Source organism: Ceratotherium simum, chromosome 13 (assembly GCF_057802395.1).
Source record: "Ceratotherium simum simum isolate JZ-2026a chromosome 13, ASM5780239v1, whole genome shotgun sequence".
NCBI lineage: Eukaryota > Metazoa > Chordata > Mammalia > Perissodactyla > Rhinocerotidae > Ceratotherium > Ceratotherium simum.
Genome location: NC_141912.1, coordinates 39,369,921 through 39,388,493, shown reverse-complemented (window position 1 = coordinate 39,388,493; position 18,573 = coordinate 39,369,921). Strand labels below are relative to the sequence as shown.

Below are 18,573 nucleotides of genomic sequence, written 5' to 3'. Positions count from 1 at the left end.
ATATTCTTATTTAGATGTTGAAAACATTCCTATGATCTGTTACTTCAGTTTTGACTATTAAGTACTTAGATGAGAATTTATTTTATATGACCAAACAAGCTTTCCTTATTTTGTGGTTTGAACTTGACTTTTGAAAATGGCATGGACCTAAGCAGAGAAAAGAAAGATGCTTTCCATATGCAATCCTCTCTTGGGTCCTCCCCCCACATCCCACACTACCCCTTTAGGACTTCTTTCTTTCTTAGAGAATTTTGCTGATGCAATACACACTTTAGGAGTTATTCTGGTACTCTATCCCCTGTTCCCCACCCTCATATCATTCTCAGGGTTAGCTTTAAATTTATCTCATCTCCATGTTAGCTACACTGTTACCTAAACTAAGGAAAGCTTGTACCTTAGGTCGCTATAGATGAACAGAGGCATTTCATGCATATGGGATTGGGGCTCCTTTTGGGCTTACCTGGTTGTGAGGGAAGCCAGGTGGAAGGATTGTGTGAGTGCTGACCAGCCTAGAATCATGCCTAGAATGAATATTTATATGTATAGATACCCATGTGACCACCATTCAGATCAAAATTAGCACATTTCCCGCATCCTAGAAGATTCTCTCATACTTTTTCCCAGTTATTACCTGAAAAGAGCTCAGTGCCTTTTTGTGTAGAGCCGTTCTCTGCGAGGCAAGATAAAGCAAATAGCTGAGGTTTCTTTTCTTTTCTTTCTTTTTTTTTTGTGAGGATTATCAGCCCTGAGCTAACATCTGTGGCCAATCCTCCTCTTTTTGCTGAGGAAGATTGGCCCTGGGCTAACATCCATGCCCATCTTCCTCTACTTTATATGGTACGCCGCCACAGCATGGCTTGACAAGCGGTGCTTGTCAAGGATCCGAACCTGCGAACCCCGGGCCACCAAGGTGGAGTGCGTGCACTTAACTGCTGCGCCACTGGGCCAGGCCCCTCTTTTTTTTTTCAATTGAGTTATGATTCACATACCATAAAATCCACCCTTTTACATTCTGCAGTTCAGTGGGGTTCCCCCCCCCCAAAGCCCCAGTAGACAGTTGTATGTCATAGTTGCACATCCTTCTAGTTGCTGTATGTGGGCGAGGCCTCAGCATGGCCGGAGAAGCGGTGCGTCGGTGCGCGCCCGGGATCCGAAGCTGGGCCGCCAGCAGCGGAGCGCGTGCACTTAACCGCTAAGCCACGGGGCCGGCCCAGTTCAGTGGGTTTTAGTATATTCACAGAGTTGTGTAACCATCACTGCTGTCTAATGTTCCCAAACATTTTCATCACCCCAAAAAGAAACCTTCTACCCATTAGCAGTCTCCTCATTTCCCTCCAGCTCCCACAGCCCCAGCACCCAATAATCTACTTTCTGTTTCTATGTATTTGCATGTTCTGGACATTTCGTTTAGATGGAATCATATAGTATGTGATCTTTTGTTCCTTGCGTCTTTCACTTAGTGTAATGTTTTCAAGGTCCATTCATGTTGTAGCATGTATCAGTACTTTATTCCTTTTTATTACTGAACAATATTCCTTCAGATGGAAATATATATATCACATTTTTTTAATCTGTTCATCAATTGATGAACATTTGAATTGTTTACACTTTTTGGCTATTATGAATATTGCTACTGTGAACATTGCTGTACAAGTTTTTGCGTGACATATCTTTCCATTTCTCTTGGGTATATACCTAGGATTAGAATTGCTGGGTCTTATGGTAACTCTATGTTTAAGTTTTTGAGGAACTGCCAAACTTTTCCAAAGCAGCTGCACCATTTTGCATTCCCACCAGCAATGTATGAGGGTTCCAGTTTCTCCACATTCTTGCCAGTACTTGCTATTGTCTATCTTTTTTTCGTAGCCATCCTAGTGGGAGTGAAGTAACATCTTGTTGTGGTTTTGATTTGCGTTTTCCTGATGGCTAATGATGTTGAACTTCTTTTCATGTACCTATTTGGCCAAGATTTCGTAATTGCACTAATGATGGCTTATTTGATGCAATGTCTGACACTCTCACCATTATTATTATAGTATTTATCATACAGCATGTTTATATTGGTTGGGGTAACACTTGCTACTATAACAAATAGTGGCTTCAACATTTCAGTGGCTTAACACAATAGTTTATTTCTTAGTCATGTAACAGTCAGTATGGGTGTTCCTGGTTGTCAAGAGGCTCCTCTGCGCAGGTAATTAAGGTATCCAGGTCTTCTTTCTTGTGGTTCCGCCTCATCTAGGGCCTCTTCAGCATCATCTGCATCTAGCTGGCAGATGGGAAAAGAACAGAGAGAAGGCATACCTGGTTCTCAACAGCCTTGGCCTGGGTACAGTGAACATCCCTTCCATTTGCATTCCATTGGGGAGAACTAGTCAATTGCACACTAGATGCTAGTAGGACTGGGAAATGTAGTCAGTTCCTGGCTGGGCAGCCACTTCTCAGTGGAGCACACATCTTGTAGCCACTCTGCCATAGCATAAGAAAACTAACAGTTACTTAGTAACTAGTATTCCATTACTTTCATGTATTTAATCTCGTTTTGTCCTGAATACAAAACACCTTGTAGGATATTGTCCACATTTTATAAAAGAAAATGAAGAGGTCTTTCCATTCTACCACATTGCCTCCTAGTACCCCAAATCATTACTAAAGAGGGCTAAACCAAGCTAGATGACGAAAACTAGGAAATGAAGTCATTAACTTATTTCCAAGCTCCTAGAACCCTTTTTATACAATAAGATGGCCTTCAAGGCCCATGAACAACCACCCATTTATCTTTCCAGAGTCATTGCTTATTGGGTATACAGCTCACAGGCCAAACCCTTTGCTTCCTCATCTTTTACACGTCTAACTGGTTACCATCACCCATCTCTTCTGTCATTGTATGTGTTATAAATTGGATTCCTCATCTCTTTCTTTTATGTCCCCTACTGAAGGTGTTGTACAATATAGATTTTTAACGAGAACTGGTTGACTAACTACTGATCAGATACATATCATAATGTTTTATATTTATTTAAATGGGTATTTTTATTGATTCAAAAACCCATTCACTCATTAGATCTTCTCCCATTAGGTTATCAACATCTTTTTTTCCTCTTTTTTATTTTTTGTTTCCATTAGTTGGTGGATTTAAATAATTTGTATGTTTTTAAGTTTGTATGTTAGCCCTTAGATGCTACAGCAGTGTTTTACAAATTAATAAATAAATTATATACTAGAAGAATGAGTAGTAGCAAGAAGGCAAGTGCCTGTTAACCCTCTAAGAGCCAGTGGAGTCAAAGGTTATGATTTCATGTCTATAAGCATAACCTGAATCTCTTGTATCTCCCATTTTTGAGGTAGGTCTTAAGAAATATAATAGAAGATATGCAGAGGATAGAAGAGGAAAGCCTTTCCTTTTTAACTAATATACTCCAGAGCAGTGCTCAAGAGAGGACTTCAAGAATTATAGCCCAGGGGCCGGCCCCGTGGCTTAGCGGTTGGGTGCGCGCGCTCTGCTGCTGGCGGCCCGGGTTCGGATCCCGGGCACGCACCGACACACCGCTACTCCGGCCATGCTGAGGCCGCGTCCCACATACAGCAACTAGAAGGATGTGCAACTATGACATACAACTATCTACTGGGGCTTTGGGGGAAAAAAATAAATAAAAAGAAAAAAAAAAGAATTATAGCCTGTTTTTTTATTGAAATAAAGTATGAGTCATGGTATAAATGAAATTCTATAGGATCTTTAAAGATCATAGCTCTGCCTCTTGATAGCATTCTACCTAGTCAAGAAGTCAGAGGATAGATTTTTGTTATCCTCTGAAAAATTCCCAGGGAATGAGATTCTCCAGTGTCTCCCTGTGAGTCCCTGCTCCTGGGGCAAGGTATTTTCCTTTATTGGTATCTTAAGTCCTTTCTGCTACTGTTGGAGCCTTCCTTGTTTTGCTTTCAGGATAAAGGCTCCCTTTCTATCATAGATAACCCTGTTTTAGATTTTGTGTGTGTGTGTGTGTGTGTGTGTGTGTGTGAGGAAGATCAGCCCTGAGCTAACATCCATGCTAATCCTCCTCTTATTTTGCTGAGGAAGACGGGCTCTGAGCTAACATCTATTGCCAATCCTCCTCCTTTTTTTCCCCCAAAGCCCCAGTAGATAGTTGTATGTCATAGTTGCATATCCTTCTAGTTGCCGTATGTAGGACATGGCCTCACCATAGCCGGAGAAGCGGTGTGTCAGCGCGTACCCGGGATCCGAACCCGGGCCGCCAGTAGCGGAGCGCGCTCATTTAACCGCTAAGCCATGGGGCCGGCCCGAGATAACCCTGTTTTTGTATTGACTGATTTTGGCTTTTTTCAAGCTTATTGAAATATAATCGATATATAACATTGTATAAGTTTAGGATGTACAACATAATGATTTGATACGTGTATATATTGCAAAATGATTACCATAATAAGTTTAGTTAACATCCATCACCTTACCTAGTTACAATATTTTTCTCGTGATAAGAACTTTTAAGATCTGCTCTCTTTGCAACTTCCAAATATACAATACAATATGGTTACCCACAGTCACCGTGCTGTACATTACATTCCCAGAACTTACTTATCTTATAACTGGAAGTTTGTGCCTTTTGACCACCTTCACCCGTTTCCCCCCTCCCCACCCCCCTCCGTCTGGCAACCACCAGTCTGTTCTTTTTCTTTAAGTTCGGGGTTTTTTTAGATTTCACATATAAGTGAGATCGTACAGTATTTGTCTTTCTCTGTCTGCCTTATTTCACTTAGCATAATGCTATCAAGGGTTTATCCATGTTGTCGCAAATGTAGTGACTGATTTTATAAAATTACTTTTTACTACTATTTTTTCACATAATCTAATCCTATACCATTTAACCTTATTTCAAAAGACTTCACTTGCCAATCATTGATTCCTTTTCTCTAATGTCCTCTAAATTGTTGAACCCTAACTCTTGTGTCAATACAGTAAGATCCCAACATCAGTTTTTTTATTATGCATATAAAATATGCACATGGAAAATTAATTTAAACAACACAAGAAGATATAAGTGAAAAGTAAAATTTTGCATTCTCATCTTCTGTTCCATTTCTCAGAAGTAACTACTTTTGACTATTTTTTTTAGTTTTTATAACTTCCCAGCTATAAATAATATTTTTATATCTGTTTATTAGTTTATCAATTTTATTAACTCCTTGTTATTAAAAAATGAGGAATTTAGCTCACTTAACCACTCCTCGTTTTTTGTTAGTTATGTTTTTCTTTTTAGTTCTACTATTACTTACCTTTTAAAATTAAACAGTATACTTAAACTTCTATTTTTTGATCCATCAACTGCAGACAATATTTCTTGTTAATGAAGAAATTACCATCCCTACATTTCCTTCTGTCATTCCCCATCTTCTGTTAGCTGTCCGACCACGTTGACATTGTAAAGATTTATGATACTTATTTCCTGTTCTGTAACTTATAGTTAAATCTTCCATGTGTTAACTATAAATTGATCCTGAAAAGGGAAAATTACTAAGAACTAATTATAATATTATAATTATATAAACATGTTCACTACAGATTTAGTAATTCCTTGGATCTCTGACGAGGGAAATATTATTCTATGTCACTAAACTTGTGCCCCTCTTGGAAGAATTGTACTGTGTTCGGATCAAGTAGATTCGATTTTCTTACTCAGAATTATTCCACAGATAAAAATAAATAGCTTCATATTAGCTAGGTTTTTGTTTTCCTGGAGTTCCTAATTGCTTCTTTTTCCTGTTACAGAAGCTTCTGAGGCATTCTGTTTGTTCGTTGGTTAATTTTGAACAGACTGCTTCCGAGGCCTACTCTACAGCTGTGATCCTAAAATTTCTTTTTCTTTCCTAAGTTGGTTCCACTATTTCTTATATTTCTTTTTCTTTTTGTAGAATGTGGGTAAACAAAACCGTTTTTCCTTTGCAGTGAGATACTGACCTTGGGCCCAGTTACCCTTCTAGATCTGTTCCCCTGAACACTTGATAGAAGTGGAATGTCAACTGTGTTATTAGGCAACATTGCTTATGATAAAAATTACCCCTGATTGGTAAATTGCATCTGGCCTGGGAGGACTGTAAATATCTGGTTGGAAGCCATGCTTTGGGCTTCCTGAATGCGATGAATTGTGACTAGGCACCTCCCTTGTGAAAATTCTGGGCTGTATGTTTATGGAGTGATTACAAGAGATACTAGTTTCCATTTGGAATTTAAGACTTCTAAGCCAGAGAGGCTCCACACCTGCCCAGTGTGCATCTTGTACACTCTCACCTGAGCTGTCACCTGCATGCCAGCGGGAATAGCTCTGGTACAGTTGTGTAGACTGCTACAAGGACTCCCAATGAGGAGAAATACCTGCTGCTACCCTAGTGGCATGCTATGTTTCCTGTTCTCTCTCCTGGGTGAATCTGAAGCCAGATATGACTTGGTTGGGTCTTAGTTAAGAGGATCCTTCATGGGCATTGTGCAGAGTAAATCTATAGGTAATTTTTTTCAGAAAGGGAATGTGGAAAGCAAATTTTGAGAATTCTTGCATGCCTGAATTATAGTTTGACTGGGTGTAGAATTCAGTTCCTTCAGAATTTTGAAAACTTAGTTCTATTGCCATCTAGCATCTGATGTTGCTGATGAGAAATGATACCAATCTGATTCTTATTCTTTGTAATAATTTATTTTTCCCGATAGTAGCCTTTAGGATCTTCTTTTCATCCTTAGAGGTCTTAAATTTCATGATGATATGGCTGGATTTGGGTTGTTTTTCGTCCATCTTGCTCAGTTTGCTTCAATATGGAAATCTGCCAGTTCCCCTCAAATTTATGCGTAATATTTCATCCATACCATTTTCTAGAAATTCACCAAAATCTTGACTTGCTAATATCCTTCCCTACAGTTTGCAACACCTTTATGAGTGTATTCCCTTTGTATTTCTTTGATGTCACCTCATTGGTTTCCAGGAAGGGAGAAAGGTAAATGTGCCTGCAGTGTCAGCCATCTTGAACCTAAATTCCCAAAAGCTCTACTGCGTGAGCTATTGATACTCCACTCCCCAGGGATCCCAGATCTGCTTCCTTTCCTTCTTAGTGCCTGGCTCCATTTCCCCCATGTTATGTAGCTGTCTTGTTTCCTCCTGGCATGTACTCCTTAGCATATTGACCTCATTCATGTTAGTCATTAGCATTGACTAATAATTCCATCTGCCAAAGTGGTGGTAATCTCAGCCATCATCTGTCCAAGACTATGCCCTTGGCAAATATTTTGGCAGATGTAGATGATTAGATATAAAGAATTGGGTAATACTGAAAATTTTCTTTTTCCACTTGAGAATTCTGTGGTCATAATCTAGACCTACCTAGTATTTCTAGCTTTTAGCTTAATTTTCTCACAGACTTTCTATCTGCCTGCCAGATACACTGTTCACATTCCCTTGTGAATAAGTTTTCATCTCCAACCTAAGTGTTCATTAAACATGATGTTGTAAAGAGTTTTTAATAACTTAAGAAAATACTTACATAATAAGATTTTAAAGCAGGGTACAAAATTATAGAAGTATTATTACAAGTAGGAAAAAAAATTGTGGAAGAAGAAAGCCAGAAGGAAATATGCCAAAATGTTAATAGTGGTTGCCTTTGGGTATTAGGATTATGGAAATTATTTCTGGTTTTCTAGATTTTTGACCAATTTACATGTATTTCTTTTAAAATCAAAAAGAAAACTTTATTTGAAAAAGATTTTTTTCTTGCTGCAGCCATGAATGTCTTATCCATGTTTGTCCTTGCCATTATTTGAGTAGCATATGCTGGCAGGGCGGCATGGCTTATTCACTGCCAGCAATAAATTAAAGAAATTAAATAAGTGCTGTACACAGCAGTATCCTAGTAGCTTTTCAGAACCTTGAATCCACTTACCCTGTCACAAGTTGTGTTTCCCTGAAAAGGACACCTGAGCTGCATTCTCCTCATGCTTCTCGCCTGGGGCCTCTTAAAACCCAGGTCTCCCAGAGTACTTCTGCCTACTTCCTTTCCCCAGGACTTCAAAAGTCCATTTCCACCTGGGTGTCCTCTCTCAGAGGGGCCTGGCCTACTTGAGACCTTGGAGCAGGCAATTTCTCTAGCATCCTGGCTTGAGCAAGTTTCTCCCGTGTGCCTTCCCTGAGAAGCATTTTGACAGTCTCTCTGTCACCTGGAAAGGCCTCTGTGGGATCAGCTTATCTGCTCCCTGGTCTTCAGCATGATGGTCTTCGTATCTGAGAGGCAGTGTGTCCCCCTTGCTGACTATACTGTCATTTAGTCCCGGGGAAGGGCAACGGTCTGTTCTGAGCTGTTTCTGGAGCTGATGCAATTTATTCACTAGGAATCTTAGAACAGGAGTCATGTTTCTTTTTCTAAGTGCTGCAGTGGTTGAGGACAATGGGATAAATTAAAGGTGGAGAGTTACAGCCTCAGTAAGCTCTTCCAAAGTGTAGCAAGATTGAAAAACAGGACATTTAAACCTAGACTATTTACCTTGCCTGCAATTTTCTACATCATCTTTGCCATTGTTAGTGATAAAGTAGAGAAGGCTTTCTTTCCGCCAGCTTTGTTTCTTAGCCTGACATTTAACAAAACAAGAATGTTGGGTTAGTTCCAGGAGGTCACTGCGAACCATGTGACCTGGGGCTTGTGTTTAGAGGGCTTGGGGTCACTAATGTGATGCAATAGAAACGAATTGGGTTTTAAAGGAGGAAATGTCTTCACCATTGAGACTGCTGATGAGAAGAAGTTCATGTTTAGTGTCAAGTTTTAGTTTCCAGGATGAGATTTCGGCTCTTGGCTGTCACATGGGTCCTGTATTGAAATATTACCATTTCTTCTGAGTCTCTGCTGTGGTAACAGATGGGCTGCTCTCCTCAGATCCCTTCCCTGGGAGGTTGGAGGAGTGTGCTTGCTTGCTCCTGCTTGAATTGTGAGTCAGTTAATGGGCTCTGGTTGTGTAATTGTCACCTTTAAAATGCTCGATGGAGATTTTATTTTTCTCCTTTCATACTTAATTCCATTTTTCTACACAATATTTGACAGTAATGAAAAAAGCCAGTCATGTTCTTTCCTGTGTTTTCTTTTAAAGGGCAAACATTGGGTGTTAATTTTGTCAAGAGTTTTAGAACTTGAACGATAAAGAAACATGTACCTGTAAGAGGAATAGCAAAAAATGAAAAAATAACAGAATTCAGGTAACACACACACACACACACACACACACACACACACACACACAGAGGGCAAGTCTGATACTAGGCAGACCCCTGTGTTAATGATAAGATATCAGAGACTGCCCTGTAGAAGGCATCTATCTGTTAGACCAGACTTGGAGACACATATTAATCAAACCATTGTTTATGGGGTTATGAAGTACCATGAATAGATGAATTTTTGGAGTAGAAAAAACATCACTAGGGAGTCAGTGACTCATACCTGCCCATCTAGAGAAGGGATTTATCTTTTGTACTGCAGAAAGTTTTTATGCAAAAATTTACCCATATGTTGGAAGCCATGTGGAAAGTAAATTTTGATGCTAATTTTGTGAACTGAGTTCTAAATTTAGAGCTATCAGCAGGTTCCATGGACCACCGGTGAAGTGGCTCCTCCCCACCCAGAACATTTGACAGGTGAAGGAGCTGGAAGGAAATGAAGTCCCCTTGGATAGCACATGTTCAGGAGGGAGAGGCTGAGAGCTCTTTTTCCCTCTTCCTTGCTTAACCCAGGAGCCATGTTATTCTGTGACGATAATAATTTTTTCCATCCCTATTATAAAAAAAAATGAAGCATATCTCAATAAAACTTTTCTCAGTGAGCTATGTGAGCACACTTAAAATATATGTGGTCAAAAATATTTTTCTTTTATTATGGAAATAACTTTCATATTAATATTATATTCCAAATAACAAAAATCAGTCAAGACTACACTAGTCCAGCTGCCGTCATCTCTATCTTCTGTAGTCCACTCTACTAACTGCCCCAGCTCTGCACATTCTCTCTGCACCCTCCTCAAGTTTACTTTACTTTGCTGTTTCCAGAGTGGCATTTTTCAAGCACAACTCTGGTATTATGCCTGCTTAGAACACTTAATTGGCTTCCCCTTGCTCTCTGGATAAAGACCAGAATTCTTCCCAGAGCCTAGAGGGCCCAGTCTGGCCCTGTCCTGCCTCTCCAGACTCCTCTTGCATTACTCTCCCTGTGCTCTCTGTGTTCACATCACCCTGGCCTCCTCTCACATCCTACCATGCATCATGCTCTGTCCTCCCACAGAGCCTTTGCACATGCCATGGCTCTGTCTGAAGCCCACACCCCTGCCCTTTGTCTGGTTGACCCCCATTATCCTTTGTTCTCAGCTCAGAGGCCACTTTCTCAGGAAAATCTGCCCTGACCACCCATCTCAATCAGATCGCTTTGTTATTCCCTCTCATAGAACTGAGATGCTTTCCTTCACAGCTGATATTGCAGTTTGCAATGACCCATTCCTTAACGTGATTATTAAGTTAAATTACATGATTGTTCTTCCCCGCTAGAATGTAAGCCCCATCAGAGCAGGGATGTGGTCTATTTTACTCACTCTTGTCCATGGTAGCCTAGCAAGGACCTAGCACTTGTATTGTTGTCTGAATGAATGGATGGATGAGTGCTACCACTCTGTCTCCAATCATGCATACATGTTGGTTTCATTTGTCCTGCTACTGTCTGAAGCTGTTGTCATCACAGGGCTTAATTAGGAGGTCTGTCCATCCCAGCTCAGGTGCTGTCATATGGAGCAAGGAAGAGTTTGTGGGAGAGAATAAAAGTTGCTCGTTGCCCCTGACAAAGTAGTCCTTACAGACTAGGAATGTGTCTTTCCAACTTCTCTTTATTAATCCACTATTAATCTGTCATCCTTGATTCATTTACAGCCTTACTCTACACATTCAGTCATTGCCAGAGGTTCGGTTTTCTCTGGTTACCACGTCTATCCTTGCCCCTCAAGTTAATGACTTGGATTCCCCAGTAACAGTTTATCACTTGAGATTGGTTACTGGCTGGAAGTCCATTATGTTTATTTTTAACGACTCTTAGAGAGAGTCAAGTTTTTCTTTATGGAGGGGCCAAGTGCTTTAAAAAGTGTTTGCAAGCTGTGCCCCTTTCACTTTGGAAATTGATTTGATTTGAAATCCCAAGTTTGTCAGGTTAATGTGTTTCCATTGTTTCTCTGGATTTTCTGAGTAAAAGGTTGAAAAAAAAAAAGACTGGCCTTAATCTCTGGAGAGGAGCTCTAAACCACTTGCCAAAGCATTCCATGTACCTGTCCCAGCAGGGTAGAGTCTGTCTAACAGAACAGACGTTGCTCTGGAATTCTGGCGTTCTGGATCCTTCCCATGGTTGCAGGATGGCTGCAGAGGGTCCAGCCCCTGCACTGTCCAGAGGGGTGCTTGGGAGACACCCCTTACCATGACCATGCCTTGATTAACCCCTTGCCTGAGATAGGCACTGCCAGTAAAGCAATGCAGACTGCCCCTCAGTGGGCCTCTAGTCAGAGTCACAGAATCCTAACATAGCAAGCAAGCTGAGCACGCAGAGACACCAGAATAACAGTCGTCATAGAAGTCCATTTATAAAGACGAATGGTCAGCATGTGCATCTGCAGAAAAGGAACGTAGAGCCTGTTAGTCAGTGAAGAAAGGCAGCAGGAAGGAAAGTCAGTGCAGTTTTGATCATATCTTCTTGTCTGCTGTCTTAGTAATCATGCCATGGTTAATACTGACTCAGCTCTATCCCAGAGTACTGAGAGGCTTGTGTTTTCTTCCTAGAGTGAAAAAAAGAAAAAGGAAAAAAAAAGTGTTCCTGAGTTCAGGGGTCCAGCATGCACGTAGAATCAATTTTTAGAGCTACCAGGGCACTCTTCCTTGATGACCTGATTTATTCTTTTGGCTTCAGTTGTCTCTTCCATTCATATTTTCCGTGAAATGCTGGCTCCGTCTAGAATGGCTTCTCAGACTCAGCTTGTTTCAAACTAAACTCATTACTGTCTTTCCCCATAAAGCAGGTCCTCTCCTTTAATGTCCCTGCTTGTGTTGTTGGCAACCCCCTTCTCCTGGGCATCTCTTATGCTTTTGACTCTTTCTTCTTCCTTCCCTCCATAGCCAGTCAGGTACCGTATCTTTTCTTTTTTACCCTTTCTTCCTTTATTTCTATCCTATTGCCTCTGTCGGAATTCAGACCTTCATACCTTCCTCCCAGAGTATTATAGTATGCTCTAATGGATTACCCTCAGTCTCTACTCCGATTGCATCTGTTTCTATTCTAGTGTCTGGAACACTGTTGCTGGGTTGGTCTGGCTGTGATTCCTTACTCCCCTGTACAGGCATCTCCAGTGGTCTACTGAGAAAAGCCTCAGATCCTTGCCTGGGTCATCTTCTATCACTACATGACCAGCTTTTCCCAAACATCTTGTTTTCAAATATTCTGCCCCATTGTTAGACGTCATGTCCAGATTTCAAATATATAATTACCATATCTCTCTGACTCTCACCAAACTTTCTAAGCTTTATCTCTTTAATTGTCTCCTTAGATGTATCCTACTTTCCTTTCAATCTGGCCCAATTTCTATTGCCAAATGAGTCCATGCTTTAGATCAGCTAATTGTCTTTATTTCCACCGGCTGATTTTCAAGTCTCTACCCATCCTAAGACCAGCCAAAAATGCTCTGTGAGTTCTTCCTTGATCTTTCTCCTCCCAAACACAAGTAACTGTGCCATTATCTGAATGTTCAACATAATTTGTTTACATATAACTTGATAACGTTTACTTTTTCTTGGGTCTGTTTCAGACAAGGGAAGAAGTAAGGGGCTAGGCTGGGAGGAAGTTTGCTTTTTAAAAATATAGCCATTTTTCAAAGTACACCAGGACTTACCCTCTTGGAAGTATAGGGCCAGATATTCCCAGAGTAGCCTCTAGTGTATGATCAAATGCATGGCCCACCCAACTCTGATTCAGGCTAGGTTTGTTGAGTGACCCTAGTATAATGTAGCCTCTATATTATACCTACATTAGCCTAAGGTAGACGCTACATTATAAGGGAAAATACTGAAGAGACAGGAAGACATTTCTCCTCCAAAGGAACTTACAGGATATACACAACTTGCAAACATTTGGGAACCATCACACACACACAAAGTGTAAAACACAAAACAGGATCCTATAATCATAAAATGTTGTAACTGAAAGTACTTTGGGAATCATAGTCCAAGCCTCTCATTTTGCAGATGAGAATCTGAGACAGAAGGTACAAGTGCCTTTCCCAAATTCTCATCTAATGGAAGGGTCCAGATTAGAACCCAGATCTCCTGATTCTGAATCTTTTTTTCCCCGTAATTTTGCATGGCCTATAAGACCATAGTAAGAAACAGACATATAAGGACTATAAGAATATAGACATGATCAGAAAATGGCAAGGAGTTAGGGAAGTCTTTCTGAAAAGATGTATTTTGAGCCTAGCTACCTTACTACTGGCCCACATTATAGCTGGAAAAACTGGTAATTTCGCAACCAAAGGACCCTATGAACTTCAGATTTAAAAAAAGGTACAAGTCAGAAATAGACTCACCTTCCAGAAGGTATGATGAAGACTACAGATTACAAACAAATTCACTTATATTTTCATATGATTTCCTACCTTGCTATCACTACTACTTCCTCGACAGAAGATTAATTTGTCCAGCCTATTAGCTGTATCATAATTCATAGTTTAGAAATTGGTTTTAAAAATATAGTCTCTACACCAGTGGTCAAGACTAGATTACCCAGGGCCTCATTATCCAGGTTGAGGAGTATAATAGCCTCTGATTTTCTTCCCTTTTCCTTCCTATTGCCTACTTTAAAAAAAAAAAAAAATCATTACACTGTTCATTAGGCCATTTATTAGACTATTTCCTCCTAGCAAAAGAGACTTGTATGTGTGGTTTTTCCCTCTGTTTTAAGCCAAGATCCATAAAACGTATTTCCCCACAGTTGACATCTTCTTTTCACGTTCCCTTGAAATGTAATGTAAGTGAATTTCACTATTGGTGTTGTAAATTATGTACTGAGTATCGGTAATAAACATTTCTTACAAAGTTTTAAAGTGTAGTTTCAGAGTGGTGATCATCTGGAATTGCACACATTTACCAGCTGCTTTGGAGGGAGTTAGTGAGGGTTTTCTGCTCATACACTTTTCACCTCTTTATCCAAATTTATACAACAGTATGGAGCACACGTAATAAACCTAAACCCAGCAAAAGAACGTTAGTACTCTTAGTGATGTGGTTTAGCAGTCTTGACCCGGAGGGGAGAAGAGTAGTCGTCTTGTTCACCTTTTACCTCCAGGCAGAGCTGCACATTAAACTGTCCCAGAGAGCTCGTGATTTTCCCCTGGTGAAGAAGGCTGGATAATCCCCCTTGCTCCCTCATCTCCAGTTCTCAGAGCTTTTAGTGTAAATTTCCTATGTGGGGGTGATGCTCAGGCAAAGGAGGGCAGCACAGGTTGGTGCTGCTATTAGATGAAAGAAACTTGTTTATATTGTTCCTTTTTCCTTCTTAATTCTCTAGGGAGTTACTGAATTCTCTGTAGGATTTGGCAGTGGATATATAGGCTTAATAGAAATTCTGACTGCTGGAGCTTTGCAACGTATACTCTTTTCTCTAGGGTATACTGGGGGTGGGGAAGGGAGGGCTCATGGAAGCTTGTTTGTTGGTTTCACATTTCTGAATCTTCTCAATTCATTTTTCCTGATTAAAATAAAAATCCAAACTTAGACTAATCTAATGTTGAGATCACAGGTTTAAACCAACAAGAGGGTATGATTGGAGGTAGAAGGCGTGTTCTCACAGCACTACTGAGGCCCTCATATCGCAGCCTCTGCCTGTTTGTGGATAGATTCATTGAAAGCCTCAGGTGCACACAGATGTGGTTATATTGCCCTGTGAGGACAGCGAGCCCCAATAATATTAAATAGTGTAGTAATCAAGTTTTTAGTAAGACATGGCATGTACTGTGACCTACAATTACAATTGCGTTCATTTTTTGATTTCTAGTCTTATTTTCAAATTTATACCTTCACATTGCATTAATATCGTATTCTTACATTAATATTAATTAACTTTATAAATTTCTCAGGAGATGAGAAGGGAATACAGGGCACAGTCTTCTAAGCCTTTCATATTTGGGGGTGGAACACTGATAATCTCAGGCACTATTTTCTCCATTGCTACTTCCTTAATTAAGACTATCATTCAACTAATATTGAAGCATTGCCCTGCTAAAACCCCCAATTTGTGGGGCATGGGCCGATGATAACTCAAAAATGTGTTATTTACCCATCTGTTAACTTAGCAGACTTATTTTGAGCCACTACTCTGGGTCAGGCACTGGGCTGGGCACTTCCCTCCTCTCATGGGCTCACTGCTTAAGCTTTCCCAGTCGGCTCAGAACCAGTAGGAACTGAGAGGCCTTGATCCAGATGTAAATAGAGGCATTTGTGGATTCTGACACACCTAGATAGACCACCTCTTCTCTGAGGGAATCAGGAGGGATAACATTTACCCGAGCAAGCAGCATGAAAGTGAGCTTGGCCTTGGTGGAGAAAGGAAGATCACTCCTTCTCCCTTTAGCCTGCTGGAGGGAGGTTCAAGTGTGCCTTTGAGCACAGAAGATCTTCCGAGAGATGGCAGGACTGCAGCCAGCACACTCCGCCAATCCACTTCTTTGTTACCTTTGTATTGGAAACAATAGCCTCAGCCAGAGGGAGCTCAGGCCGTTGAGCGTGTTTTGCCGCGCGCCAGTGCGCAGGCTGCCCTCTCTGATGATAAGATAAGTGTGATGTTCAGTTTGTAATGAGTACTTGCAGTTTCTGTAAACTGTGTAATACCATATAATAAGCAGTAATTTTCCACTTATCCTTGATAACAGGAGGTTTCTGCTTGGCTTTTAGTGATAGCCAAAATGTGGGTGGTTTTTCCCCCTCACCAATGTGATGAATTTTCAGAGGCATCTTTTTTTCACAATATAGATTGAAAAGTTGTTTTTCAAGTGTGTCCAGAATGTGTAATGGCGAATCTTGCCTTTAAAAAGTCAAAGTCAAAGAAAATGATTCTGAAGTAGCCATTTATAATAAAATGACTATATACATTCTTAAGCTCATTTTAGCTGTCTCCTGGCTGTGCTTTTTCTCAGGGGATTAGTAGCTTGAAGCTTAGTCCAATAGCTTGGATGATAAAACTGCCAAGTCGCAAGTTATTGTTTTAAATTTCCTGTAAGAGATTATATCTTAAGTATAAAGTGAACTTGCCCTGGAAGACTTGGTGCCCTTCCCTGGGAGAGGAAGAGGGCCATAATGCTGTGTACTCTTCTCCCTGGAGTCGCACGCTGTCAAGATTAGATGGGGTTCTTGCTCTGATTTTTTTTTTTAATCATTGGGAATTAGGTTTAGTAAAGACACAGCTGCAAGCTTTACGTTGTGACTCTCCGCACCTCCATTTAAAGTCATCTCTTGACTTTCCCTTGATGCTCAGAACACCATAAAATTCAGTGTTTTTCTTTAATAAATTAAGATTTCTTTTTCATCAGACTGTCTTCTCCCTTTCTGAGATATGGCTTGCATTATCTATTCATTCATTCTCTAGGCCTCTTGGTAACCACTTACCCCTATCAGATGGCTTGAGCAAGACCAACAGCTGTTGATTTTGTGATATCAGAGAAGTCTTATGAATCATGTTGATGGGAGCCCTGGTTCTCCCATGATCACTGGACACTGCCATTTATCTGTCACGGAGCTGGTCTCCTGCAGATTTCTTGCCTGGCACTTCGATGTGTCTGACTTGCTAAAACCAGGATATCAGTGAACGGTGGCAAGTAAGATGCAGAAGGGACTGGAGCTGACCTCACATTTAAAAGAGGATTGTGCCTTTTTGGCACAAAAGGTTGGATTTGTTCATCAGAATGATAGATTGATCCTCTCTGGGTGCGGAGCTCTGTGTGAGGTTATAAAGAAAAGAGAAGATAGACCTCTTGCTTATAGTCTAGTTCGAAAACAACACACGCATCAAAAAAGACTCTCCTATCAGCTGACTCTTTCTAAGTGTCACCTAAAAAGCAAACTGGACTCGAATGATTGCCTACTGTGTCTGCTTAAAAATTCATCCAGATCAGAGAAGTACTAGTGTGCAGTTTATGAAGACAGTTTTTTAGAACTAAAAAGCAAGCGAGTCACACCTTTACAAAGTCAGTTTGCTGATCAGTGAGATGTGGGAGAAGTGTGTGCCTGGGCAGAGACCAGGCTTCCTGTGGACCCCAACATTTACAGTGTTGCTCAGAGAAAGTGCTTCTCATTCATTTGGCACATCCATAGCCCTTTGTTTCCCAGATCCAAAGCCCTTTGTTACCCCATCTCAATGGCTCTGGGGTTTCGGGAGCTATTGTTTTTGTTTTCTTCCTCCCACAGGGCCTTCCATTGAAAGGCTACTCTGCATGTGGAACTGAATTGACTCTGCACGTGAAATGCACTGACCCAGGTGGAGGCAGATTTTTAATCAAATACCAGTAGAACAACTTATTTTCTACTGAAATCTCTGGAGTCCTAGTATCACTGGTGCCCACATTTTCCAGGTGTTTACTGGGATTTGATTTCTAGCCCAGCACATTGTCTTTGGGGTTTACTCAGATCAGTTTAATTAAATTAGGATTTGTAGTTCTTGTGATCCTTTTACTTAGGACCTTTATGGAGAGACCCCCCACCACCACCACAGTTACAACATTGTGTGTTGGCTGACAATCGTGATCAAAATGAGAGTCTTTTCTTCAAAGCAGAAGGGGTTTGCCCTACGTTTATTTTGGATGTTACTGTTAAGCTTCTTTTAGGATGGGGGGTATTTGGATTTCAGGTTTGGGGGTAGCTTTCCAAGTTGTCTGAAATGATGTCACCGACCAGTGTTCTCCTTTAGAAATGTATAGGTCATATGATTTGTTAATTTTACTTCGATGAAAAGTAAAGTGAGGGAAAAGCTATGGAAAACTCAGGATTGTATTTTCAAAGAAAGGACCTAAAATTTGTGCCTGTGTTGCCAACTCCTGGTCTCCACTCTGTTTAGAAAGAGGGAGTCAGGAGGAAAAGCACATGGCAGAGAGGGTAGGGGGAAAAGGGTGTGGGGAAGCAGTGTAAGAGCTGTTGTCATCCCTATTACTTCTTAAATGAGGCACTCCTTTCATTTATTTTTTTTATTTATTTTGTGTGTGTGTGTGAGGAAGATCAGCCCTGAGCTAACATCCATGCCCATCCTCCCCTTTTTTTGCTGAGGAAGACTGGCCCTGGGCTAACATCCGTGCCCATCTTCCTCTACTTTATATGGGACGCCGCCACAGCATGGCCTTACAAGTGGTGCAGTGGTGCGTGCCCGGGATCCAAACCCCGGGTCGCCAGCAGTGGAGCGCGCACACTTAACCTCTGTGCCACAGGGCCAGCCCCTCCTTTCCTTTAATAAGAACATCTAACATGTTTTCTTGAGAAA

At 40.8% G+C, this 18,573-nt stretch overlaps 1 protein-coding gene across 8 annotated transcripts in view; it reads left to right on the top strand.

Moving 5' to 3' along the window:
• Nucleotides 1-18,573, top strand: part of BTBD9 (BTB domain containing 9) — a 400,982-nt gene that overhangs the window by 324,008 nt on the left and 58,401 nt on the right. The gene's annotated exons all lie outside the window — the stretch shown is intronic.